The sequence below is a fragment of the Microcaecilia unicolor genome, unplaced genomic scaffold (assembly GCF_901765095.1).
Source record: "Microcaecilia unicolor unplaced genomic scaffold, aMicUni1.1, whole genome shotgun sequence".
Classification (NCBI taxonomy): Eukaryota; Metazoa; Chordata; class Amphibia; order Gymnophiona; family Siphonopidae; genus Microcaecilia; species Microcaecilia unicolor.
Window position 1 is genome coordinate 22542 of NW_021963395.1, and position 9768 is coordinate 32309.

A 9768-nucleotide genomic window follows, 5' to 3' on the forward strand; every position below is an offset into this window, starting at 1 on the left:
ATTGTTATATTCTTTTGTTCTTAACTATCTTACCACAGTAAATTATTACTCTGCCGAAGTGCTGCATTGTGACAGAAAGAATGTATAACAGTTGAGGGGCCAGTACCATTTTAATACTTTCTAACCAACCCCACCAAGAAAGGTGAAGAGGAGTCCAAGTAGAGCATGAGCATTGTATCTTTTAAATAATATTAGAAGTGTTAACAGCTGTAGTTTCTGAGATAAATGCTGTAAAAGTTAAACCTAGATATTTAAGACCTGATTGACACCAACATAAAGGTTATGAGGGAAAGTCTACTTGAACACAGAGGAATATTTACTGGTAATACCACATGGGCCAATGATCAGAAGCAAACGCAGGCACTAGAGGCTATTAGCACCACACTTTCGCCTGTGTTTGCTACCGCCCCATGATCAGATCCCCCGAGCGCATGAAGCAATTCGCTCTCGAGCTGTGACCGCAACTAGCATGCAAATGCAAGCTAAACAGGGCTCTTAGTGCAAGTAGCATGCAAATGCATGCTAAACATATTCCTCCCCAATGATCAGCGGGCAGCGCGCCAAACATTGGCGCACTATCTGCAACAAACCCTATGCCAGCTTGGAGCTGGTGTTGGAGTTTGCAAACCATTCGGGAGGAATGGTGAGCCCCATCCAGCATGTGTTTGCATGCTAGCAGGCCCCTCATTCCACCCAATACAACCCCCCCCCCCCCCCGCAGGAGCAGGAACCCCAACCCTCCCACCCCAAGCCTGCAACATGGGGACATCCAGTCCCCTGATCCCCCCTGACACAAGTTCACAACCCCCACTCGCATCCCCCCCAAGAAAGCCCTGGTGCCCTGGTGGCCCAGTGGGCTGCAAATCAAGCCCCCCAACCTGGTGGTCTAGTGGCCCCATTCTCTACACCCTTGCACCTTTGTTGGAGGAGAGAGGTAGTACACTTCCTCCTCTTCCAGTTCCACCTTGAAAATGGCGGCACCCAGTCCTGCCCAGTGCATCCTGGGATGCGCTGGGCAGGGCTTCACACCATATAAGGGATGAAGAAACAGGGAGTGAAATACTGAACACAAAGTGGAAGGAGGGAGGAGAGAGGAAGAGAGACACATTTGTATGGGGGAGGAAGAAAGGAGAGAAGCTATGAAGTATACAGAAACAGAGGGGAGATGATGGGCATGAAGGGGAGCATAGAGACAGGAAACAAAGGAGAGATGCTGCATGTGGATGGTATATGGACACAGAGGGATAATGCCAGACATGGGAGGGGGTATATGGACAGAGAGAGAAGATGCTAGACATGGGGGAGAATAGGAGCACAGAAGGGAGATGCTGGACTTGGGGGACATAGGGACACACAGGAGTTATGTTGGACACAGGGGGGATGGGATAGGGGCATAGAGTAATGATGTTGAATGCAGGGAGATTGACACAGGGGAGATGCTGAACAGGGAAGTATAGGGGACGCAGAGAAGGGAGATGCTGAACATGGAGAAAGATAAGGGCACAGAGATGGATGATGGATAGTGAGCATGAGAAAGAAGAAATGTCAAATGGATAGGAGACCCTGGTGAATGAGCTAAGAGAAGACAGGGAGAAACAGAAACCAGAGCCTGCGACCAATATGATTTGAAAAATAAAATGACCAGACAGCAAAGGTCTACAAAATCCTGAGTGGTGTAGAATGAGTAGAAGTAAATCAATTTTTTACTCATTCCAAAAGTACAAAGACTAGAGGACACTCGAGGAAGTTACATGGAAATACTTTTACAACAAATAGGAGGAAATATGTTTTCACTCAATGAATAGTTAAACTCTGGAACTCTTTACTGGAGGATGAGGTAACAGCAGTTAGCGTATCTGGGTTTAAAAAAGGTTTGGACAAATTCCTGGAGGAAAAGTCAACAGACAGGGGAAGCAACTGTTTGCCCTGGGATTTGTAGTATGGAGTGTTGCAACAATTTGGGTTTCTGCGAGGTACTTGTGACCTGGCTTGGCCACTGTTTGGAAAACAGAATACTGGGCTAGATGGACAACTGGTCTGACCCAGTATGGCTACTCTTATGTTCTAAAAAAATTAATTTTATTTTCTATTTTGTAATAAGAATATGTGAGATTTGAAATGTGTATCCTGCCAGAGCTGGTGTTAAACATGGCTGGGGTCCAGGGCACAAATTTTGAGAAGGGACTCCAAAGCCCAGGTCGTGCCTTCTTCAGCTTCCAGCAGGCTTAGGACTCTCTCTGGCCCAGGGCCGTGCTGACCCGGTAAGCGAGGTAAGCATGGCAGGGGGGCACTTCCCTCTGGGGGGTGCCGCCGCACCATGCTCACCTCGCTTGCCCTCCCTTTTCTTTTTTTTTCTTTTTAAATTTACATCCGTGATGGCGGTTCCGGAAGCGCAGCGTCAGGGAAGGAGGCGGCGCTCCCGATGTCTCTAGCCTTCCCTTCGCTGTGTTCCGCCTTCTTCTGACGTCAAGGATGACGTCAGAAGAAGGCGGAACACAGCGAAGGGAAGGCTAGATGTCGGGAGCGCTGCCTCCTTCCCTGACGCTGCGCTGCCGGAACCGCCACGGAGGTAAATTTAAAAAGAAAAAAAAAAGAAAAGGGATGTTGGGGGGGAGAGAAGAGGGTGGGCTGCCGCAGTTGAACAATGGGAGCGGGAGGGCAGGGGAGAAACGACTACTACTACTTAGCATGGATGCGAAGGGGGGGGGGGCATGGATGCGAAGGGGGGGAGAAGAGGGCGGGCCAGGCTGGGACATGGGAGAGAGAGGAGCATGGATGCGAGTGGGGGGGGGGTCATGGAAGGGAGAGAGGGGAATTGCTGGAAAAGGATGAATGGAGGGGGCAGGGGACAGAGGAGCATGGATGGGCATGGATTGGGAGGGCAGGGCTCAGGGAGAGAGGGGAATTGCTGGAAAGGGATGAATGGAGGGGGCAGGGGACAGAGGAGAATGGATGAGCATGGATTGGGAGGGCAGGGCTCAGGGAGAGAGGGGAATTGCTGGAAAGGGATGAATGGAGGGGGCAGGGGACAGAGGAGCATGGATGGGCATGGATTGGGAGGGCAGGGCTCAGAGAGAGAGGGGAATTGCTGGATAGGGATGAATGGAGGGGACAGATGGGCATGGATGGATATGGATTGCAGGGCAGGGCTCAGGGAGAGAGGGGAATTGCTGGATAGGGATGAATGGAGGGGGCAGGTGACAGAGGAGCATGGATGGGCATGGATTGGGAGGGCAGGGCTCAGGGAGAGAGGGGAATTGCTGGAAAGGGATGAATGGAGGGGGCAGGGGACAGAGGAGCATGGATGGGCATGGATTGGGAGGGCAGGGCTCAGGGAGAGAGGAGAAATTGCTGTTAGAGGGGAGGGAAGAGAGATGAAGGAGATGAAATCAGGGAAAAGGAAGAGAGGAGAAAAACTGCACATGGATGAAGAAAATAGGCAGAAGCTGAGGACCAGAAATGAAGAAGAAAGGAGGAAAGGAAAGGAAGCCCTGGAAATGGAGTTAAGAGGACAGATAGCAGCAGAATCAGATACTGGGCCAGCATGATCAGAAAAAGAAAGTCACCAGACAACAAAGGTAGAAAAAAAAAATCATTTTATTTTCATTTTAGTGTTTGGAATATGTCCACTTTGAGAATTTACATCTGCTATCTTATTTTGCAATGTATAGCAATTTCTTTCTAAGAATATTGCTGACAATTCTTGTCAGTGTGGCAAGTGGTGAGCGATCATTTTCACGGGGGGGGGGGGGGCGCCGCCGCCACCGCCAACTGATAGTCTGCAGGGGGGGCGCCAACTGATAGGCTGCAGGGGGGCGCCAGAGACCCTAGGCACGGCCCTGCTCTGGCCAGTGGGCAATTGTCCTAGTTGCATTTCCCTAACATCATCCCTGGCATGTGTGTGGAAGTTTGGTTTAATTTATGTTTATCATTTTTGGTCAGCTATTATTTGTGTTCTGTGTGTGTGATCAAGGTATTCTATAAGCATGAATTTTCTATGTATCATTCAGTAGTAACTTGGCTTGTTCAGTTTTCCCGATAGTGGAGGGGATATTTGTGAGGGAGAGGGGAGACAGTGGTTTTGTTGATCCTTGTTTTGTACTGTTTGTGATGTTATACAATGACAGCTGTACAGAATAGTTTCTTTTTATACTTTAATAAAATGATTTAAATATAAAATTCTAACTGGCTTATGGGGATGGGATCAGACAGAGTTTGTGTGGATGGAGACAGAGTTCATGGGGACATGGCAAGAACAAGGACAGAATTCACATGGATAGAGAAGGAACAGGGACAGAGCTCAAAGGGACAGATGGGGATGGGGAACATAGCTTGTGGGGATGGGCAAGGAGGGGGACAAACTTTGTTCCAGTGTCATTCTTTACCTTGATCCAAGAACACTGTATTGTAAAGGCTGAAATTTAAGATTTTTGGTTAATCAAAACTTGTGCAAATCTCTCAAGTAGCCCCTAGCTCAAAGTTTGTCTCAGTTTATGTTCAATTTCAGTGGCTTTAGAGGACCTGGTTTTCAACACCAATTTGGGCAATTATAGGGGAAATTGACTAACTGCTCTGTCTTTTCTGTGGAGAAGAGATTTAACTGTGGAGATCTTTTATTTGTTTCAATATTATGATTATGTTGTGTTTTATTAATATGTTTTATATTATTAATTTTTTTATTCTGTATTTATTTATTGTTATTCTGTGTTTGTAGGATTTTTGTAATCCATCTATAATATGGGGCCTTTTTACAAAGCTGTGGTAGCACTAACATGTGCTTACCACCACTGTTCCATCTAAGGTGAGCAGGAGTCCCCTACCTACAGTCCTGCCAGTGGGGGGGTGCTGTTTCACTATCACATTTTCAGTAGCATGTGACCAAGGAGGTTAGATTGAGAACAGAAGATGGCATGAGCCTATTACTACTACTACTATTTAGCATTTCTATAGCGCTACAAGGCATACACAGCGCTGCACTAACATAGAAGAAAGACAGTCCCTGCTCAAAGAGCTTACAATCTAATAGACAAAAAAAAATAAATAAAGTAAGCAAATCAAATCAATTAATGTGAACGGGAAGGAAGAGAGGAGGGTAGGTGGAGGCGAGTGGTTACAAGTGGTTACGAGTCAAAAGCAATGGTAAAGAGGTGGGCTTTCAGTCTAGATTTAAAGGTGGCCAAGGATGGGGCAAGACGTAGGGGCTCAGGAAGTTTATTCCAGGCGTAGGGTGCAGCGAGACAGAAGGCGCGAAGTCTGGAGTTGGCAGTAGTGGAGAAGGGAACAGATAAGAAGGATTTATCCATGGAGCGGAGTGCACGGGAAGGGGTGTAGGGAAGGACGAGTGTGGAAAGATACTGGGGAGCAGCAGAGTGAATACATTTATAGGTTAGTAGAAGAAGTTTGAACAGGATGCGAAAACGGATAGGGAGCCAGTGAAGGGTCTTGAGGAGAGGGGTAGTATGAGTAAAGCGACCCTGGCGGAAGATGAGACGGGCAGCAGAGTTTTGAACCGACTGGAGAGGTGACTAAGTGGGAGGCCAGCAAGAAGCAGATTGCAGTAGTCTAAACGAGAGGTGACAAGGGTGTGGAGGAGGGTTTTGGTAGAGTGCTCGGAAAGAAAGGGGCGGATTTTACGGATATTGTAAAGAAAGAAACGACAGGTCTTGGCGGTCTGCTGGATATGAGCAGAGAAGGAGAGAGAAGAGTCAAAGATGACCCCAAGGTTTCGAGCTGAGGAGACAGGGAGAATGAGAGAGCCATCAACAGAAATAGAAAACGGGGGGAGCGGGGAGGTGGGTTTGGGGGGGAAAATGAGAAGCTCGGTTTTGGTCATATTTAATTTCAGGTGGCGTTGAGACATCCAGGCAGCAATGTCAGACAAGCACGCTGAAACTTTGGTTTGGATGCAAGGTGAGATATCAGGGGTAGAAAGGTAGATTTGGGAGTCATCAGCATAGAGATGGTAGAAAAAGCCATGGGATGAGATTAATGAACCAAGGGAAGAAGTGTAGATAGAAAAGAGGAGGGGACCAAGAACAGAACCCTGAGGTACGCCGACAGGCAGAGGGATAGAAGTAGAAGAGGATCCACCAGAGTGAACACTAAAGGTGCGGAGGGAGAGGTAGGAAGAGAACCAGGAAAGGACAGAGCCCTGGAATCCAAGTGAGGACAGGGTATCGAGAAGTATGCTGTGATCGACAGTGTCAAAAGCAGCAGAAAGGTCAAGAAGAATGAGGATGGAATATTGACCTCTGGATTTAGCCAGTAATAGGTCATTGGAGACTTTAGTAAGTGCAGTTTCGGTTGAGTGGAGAGGGCGAAAACCAGATTGTATCTAGCCCATTATGGGGACTGAAGCCTTCAAGGCAGACTTGAGCTTGTCGTCATTTTAGTTCACCCAAAAAAGTGGCAAATGCTATTTAAAACAATAGTAAAAGTTTATTTTAAAAAATAACAGGCTGCCTATTCATGGTCCATCTGCAAAACGTCTAAAGCTGTTCTAGTTGGATAGGCAGTGCCTTAAAAAGTGGAGGATAAGGGCTTTTATTTATTTGACAGCTTTTTTATTTATTTGACAGCTTCCCATAGTTAGCTATAAATATTATGAAATAAAATTGAAAATCATTAAAACTTAAAAATTATTGTAGCTGGTAAACACAGCAGTAATAAACTCTATTTTGTACTCATTTTTCTACACTGTTCTACAGAATACAATAATACATGGCCAAATCTCAGTGAGGATAGCCTGTTTTCTGATGGGTTTATGTTAACTGTTGTAATCTGCCTTGGGAAGCCTTGTGTTATAAAGATGGAATATATTGAAATTAAATGGAAGTAAAATTAAACTCTCCTGTCATTGGGGCACATGGAATCACATCTTCACCTTATCTCTTTTGTAGAAGTTTAAATTTTAGATACACAAATGGATTATTCTGTTTTGAGTATATTTCAGGGACAAGTGGTTTTATAGGTCAAAATAATAAAAATAAATATTTGGTTTTATGCAGATCTCTCATTTGTTGAAACATAACTAAATGGGCTATAAGCCCATACTGCAGTCCATTGGCTTTCTTATATTTTGTTCTTGTGATGACTTATACTGTGCCAAAACTGAAAACTCTTCTCACTTCTATCTGGTCGATAATAAAAGGAGGTCATTGTGAACACTATCCACCCTAAAATGTTGTTTTGTGGTTGTAGACGAGGAATTGTGATATTGCATATATGTGTGTGTTTTTGCTCCTAGTCATGCATCCAAAGTGCAATAATAATAACTTTCTAATGTCTCTAAATGTATAGCTAAATGTATAGTTAAGGCATGGCTCCCGTCCAAACCACATACACTTCTTCTTTCCTACTCATTTCAGCCAGCCCGAACTCACTCAAGCAGCAAAAAATTCAATCACACAAAAGCAAGAACAGATCTTCTTACTGAAGAAGTCTCTATTCTTCCTGCTTTCAGCCCGTGTCTTTAACTAAGTCTCGCACAAATAATACGAGACTGGGAGATTGGGCATCCCAATGGCAGATGCCTTTTACCCCCTGATTCTATAAAGGTCACCAAAAATTGCACATGCAAATTTAGGCATGTTTCCAATTTGCATGCACAATTAAATTGAGCAAGCCAATTAGTGCTAATAATTGAATTTTTAACAAGCAATTATTGGCATTAATTAGATTTAATTGGGACCAATGTGTAAAGTTAGGTGTGGGATCCGTTCCTAAAAATTTACACGCAGTCAGAAAAGGAGGCATGGAAATTGGAGAGTCATGGTCATTTTGGATCATAATGGGGCGTGGCTTCAAGTTACACATATAATTACAGAATAATGGTGCTCTGAGCATAAATTTAGGCATGGGAATTTGCACTACATTTTCATTGGTGCAAATGGCCATGCCTAAATTTATGTGTGACTGCTTAAGTATGTATTCTATATACTGCGATGAACTTTAAGCGTGGCCAATATAATACTGCTTAAGCAGTGGGGGGGGGGGGGGGGGGGGTTGGCACCAATTTTTTACGCCCCATTTATAGAATCTAGCCATTAATGTAAGCAAGTGCAAAGTGATGCATGTAGGGAAGAAGAACCTAAGCTGTAGTTCCATGATGTGAGGTTCCACATTAGAAGTCATCACCTAAGAAAAGGATTCAAGCATCATTACTGATGAACATTGAAGTCCTCTACTCAGTGTGCAGCAGTGGCTAAGAAAGTAAATAGAATGTTAGAAATTATGAGAAAAAGAATGGAGAACACATCTGAGAATATTATAACTGTTATGGTATAAGCCAATCATCAGAATTAAATGTGTAGCATGATGTTGTGTTGGATCAGATACATATATATATATACACCAATATATTTATATTTGACACTGCAGCAGAGAAAATAGTTTCATTTCAAGCCCCTTTTTCTGGGAACTTCTGATAGCAGGGATAGTTAATTACAAACACTTAACAAACACAAAAGAGCTTCCTCTGCCCTCCCACCTAACAAAAGCTTGACTAAGGTGGGCACCTGAATACCCCATTGAAAACAAAGAACTCAGAGGAAAAGCATAAACAGGACATTTGCTTGTCAAAGGTATACCTGCCCCTCCCATCAGCTTTCAGACATGTGCAGAAAGGAAAGACTTGTAATGTGTATCTGCTCCAGAGACTGAGCAGGAAGCCCTGTACATCAAAGACCATTTGCCAGCAAAATCCAGACAGCAAGTCTCATGATGTCATAAGACATGAGACCAAGACTCAGGGGTCGTGTGCAGACATGAGACCAAGATACCACAATGCTTTGCAAATGCCCAAGGGTCGTGTGGAAACCAGGAAACCAGGACAAAGATCCACATGGCATATCCTCCTGCAGCTTGCAAGATATAAAAGCAAAAGCTGTTTCCCAAGAGTCAGATTCTCTTCAACTGCAAGCAACTCAGATCCACTCACTGCAGAGGCTCTCTCTCTTCTCTCTTCAAGACTCTCCCTCCAGGAGATTCTCTCTTCAGCACCAATCCAGATGCCTTGCTCCTGATCTGCAGTTCACCTGCCTCATGGCTCTTCAATGGACCACAAAATGCTTTGCAACAGACTGCTTTGTAAGTTATAACTTTTGATCTAGACCTGCTACTTTGCCTTACTTAAGCACAGATTATCTGTAAAGATCTCTTAAAACCTACCTCTCGTGTGCAATTGTATATTAAATCAATCTTTTTGAAGCTAAAAATACGGTCTCTTTGTGTTCTGAGTATATGGTATCTTTTATATATACTTAATTTATTTAATTTATTGCAATTATCACCTTTGGTGATTGGTGGAGAAATTAATATCCTAAAACTTATAAATACAGCGCCTGCTCTTAAATTATAAACAATAGCGAGTGCTCGAGCTATTTTCCCCAAAATAAATCATTTCTTGTAACATATATACCATTGTATCACTTCATGCTGTGGCTACATCTCAAATATTGTGTGCAATTCTGGCCACTGCATATTAAAAAAAGATATAGTGGAATTAGAAAAAATGCAGATAAAGACAATGAAAATGATTTATTTATTTATTTAACACATTTATACCCCACATTTTCCCACTTAGTTGCAGGCTCAATGTGGCTTACACAATACCGTAGAGGCAGGCTCCGGTTCGGTAAAATACAAATGCACAATATAGTAGTAGGTATATAAGAAACATAAATAAAAGCAACAAAGAAATAAAGAGGGGGTGGTGATAAAAGTCCAATACGGTCCATAGTTTTGCTGTGTCGCAGGAAGTAGAAAGTT